The sequence below is a fragment of the Brassica oleracea genome, chromosome C2 (genome assembly GCF_000695525.1).
Source record: "Brassica oleracea var. oleracea cultivar TO1000 chromosome C2, BOL, whole genome shotgun sequence".
NCBI lineage: Eukaryota > Viridiplantae > Streptophyta > Magnoliopsida > Brassicales > Brassicaceae > Brassica > Brassica oleracea.
In genome coordinates this window covers 51622648-51625465 of record NC_027749.1, presented here as the reverse complement: position 1 = coordinate 51625465, position 2818 = coordinate 51622648, and the positions used below count along the sequence as shown (strand labels likewise).

The 2818-nt window shown below is 29.6% G+C and overlaps 1 long non-coding RNA gene across 2 annotated transcripts; it reads right to left on the bottom strand.

Annotated features, from left to right (window-relative positions):
• Positions 1 to 283: 283 nt before the first annotated feature.
• Positions 284 to 1423, bottom strand: LOC106327572. Of its 2 annotated transcripts, none has more exons than XR_001267477.1 (4): positions 1192 to 1423; positions 998 to 1110; positions 719 to 794; positions 284 to 607 (listed from the first exon to the last, which is right to left on the bottom strand). It is a non-coding gene; the product is annotated as an uncharacterized LOC106327572 (long non-coding RNA). The 2 variants fall into 2 exon arrangements; XR_001267478.1 differs by having other exon boundaries at positions 361 to 607; positions 982 to 1110.
• Between the last annotated feature and the right edge of the window lie 1395 nt (positions 1424 to 2818).

Here is a 2818-nt window from a genome sequence, read left to right as displayed (position 1 = left end):
GTTAATGATTTTTGTCTTTTATAAAATTTTAGGTGAGGAAAAATGATGCGTGATAAAATATGTTTTGATTGTTTATAATAGTTGTTTGTCCAAAAAAACAATAGTTGTTTCTATATTAATGAGAAGGTACTTTGCTGGAATTTCTAACATTTCAACTTCTTCACCGTTTTCAGTAGTTGGTTTTATACTTTCTTCCGCCTGGTGTCATAATCGTGGCGACGACTTGAGACCCTAAATTTCTACTATTTCTACCATGAAAACATGTGCATACAGTGAATAAATATAATAAGGAAGACATGACATTCTAATATTGTAATTTTTATGCTGGAGTTCGATTTGTTATCTATACGAACATAAACCAAAAGAGAATATATCTTAATTCATTTTCTGACTCAAAAGACAAATTATTCAGAAAGAACAGTAAAGATACCGAAGATTTGATTGTCAAAGCCATCTAAAGAGGTCGAAAACTAAATTTGCCAAATTTGAATTTGAGGAATAGTAAAGAATAAACCTTGATTTGGACACTTCACACAACAGATATTCTCTGTCTGACTACAACAGCTATTCTCTGTCTGACCACGGTCCACACACGCAAACCTTAAAGCTTGGTCAAGATCACATAAAGGAGAAAGCTTTAGAACAAACCCATTTTATAGAAACGAAAAGAAAACAAAGAGAGTCTAGAACAGTTGTAAAAAGACAGTCTAGAACACACCTGCTGCTTAGATAGCTTCTTCAAAATTTTCTCCTTGATATAAAGCAGTACACAATACTTCTTCGTTTGCAGAAACCTATGACCATGGAAACACAAAGTGATTAAAGCATTCATCCTTTTATCTAATCACTCGTCAAATCACAAATCGAGCACAATTCAAAATGAAATAAAAGCAAGGGCTCTTGTTGCACTAAGAACAAAACAAAATTTTCATTTAAACATCAATTTCACTAATCTAAATGTGGGTTAGAAACAAAACTCACAGAGATAGAACCTAACCCAAGAAGCGTATAAATTACAATCAGGTCGTGAGCTATGGAACTGAGACATGAAGGAAACGGATTTAAGATTGACGCCTTCGGTTAACTTTTCATGACGCCTTGGAGATTCATCTGCAGTCGAAATCAAATTTAGTCAAAAGCAAGAAACAAAAAGGTGAAGCAGGTCGAATCAGATGTCAAGTAAACCATCACCTGAGAGGATAATTCGGAGACGCAACGGCGAAGCTGGATACGTATCGGTGAAGCCAGAGACGCAGCGGCAGATGAGCCATCTACATATGGAGTAGATCTGATTCGTCGTCCATCGAAGCCTCTTCTCCTCCTCTGCTTATGAACACAGCCGTTTCCACGTTCTTCGTTGCAGCCGTAGGGTTGATGAGGCCAAGATGTTAAATTTTAATGAAACGCTGCGGTTTTCCTATTGGACACGTGTCAAAACGCCATGAACTGATTTATCTATGTGGCATCCTATGTGGACACTCTGGGAGGGATACAATGCTTCTTTTATATATATAGATTGCAATTACTAAAAATTTTATATAAATTTATTTTTTCTTTCCTTTTCTGTTTTGGTTTCTTTTTTCTTTATATTTTCAAATAACCTTATAATAAAGAATATTTATATATTTGAAAACGAAAATAGATTTATATATATTGTTATTCATAAAAATGAAAGTTTACAGAATAATCTTGATTTTAAAATATAAAAATAAACAAAACAATGCATATTTTAAAAGTAATAAGTATTTTATTCTAATCCACCTATATCTCAAATTATTACAAAAAAATAATTTAAATAACATAGATGTGAGATATCATTTATGAATTTTTTTTTAAAAAAATTAAGTTTACTTTTAATTTTCCAAATAACATATATAATAAAGAAAACATTTAGAAAAATTCAACGAAAAAACACTATCTACATGTAACGTGATTTCATAAAAAAAAGTTTACAAAATAACCTTGATATTAAAATAAAAATAATCTTCTATTTTAAAATTTATCAATTATTTTATGCAACTTCATACCGATCATCACTTTTATTTTCTAATTTTACTGTTGAAAATTAACATATACCAAAATAATAATTAAAAATAACATCTATGATGCCAACTGGTATGTTAGCATTTGTCTCAATATTTTACTAGGTGGTGATCTGCGCCATGAACCGAGTGAATAAACTAAAAACATTATAACTTTTAATCTATAGATATTAAAAAGATAAAAACCATAGTCATAAATAATACATGTTATATAATGAAAAATGTAACGAAATCATGCATGTTTATATAAGGTAAGCTTAAATTTTTTAAAAAACTTGTGTTATTGGTTAAGTGTAATCGAAATGTAGTTCGTGGAAGCAAGTCTATAAGCGCAAGCATAGACTTACGTAAAATTATTTATGAATTTAAGATAAATCAGAACACGTGAAATAGAATTATGGCTTTCATAATATAAATTATGAATATAAAATAAAACGAAATATAGGCGATAAAATAATAAAATATGAAAGGAACATATTAAGAGTAATAATAAAGGATATTAGCATATATATTAAAATAGTGTCTCCAGAATGCTATTAAGAGAAATAACAAAAGACATTATTTTAGTCATATATATATAGTAGTATAGGGTTTAGGTCCACAAGATTTGAGTCAAACGAATATTTGCGAAAATGCAATCTTAAAAATTCCTAACTTTTTGTTTATAATTTATGATTTTGGAAAGTATTATATGCAAGGGAACATAATATAGGAAATGACATTAACTATTATATTTGACTATAGAGTTAACCGGATCGAATATTTATGGAGACAAT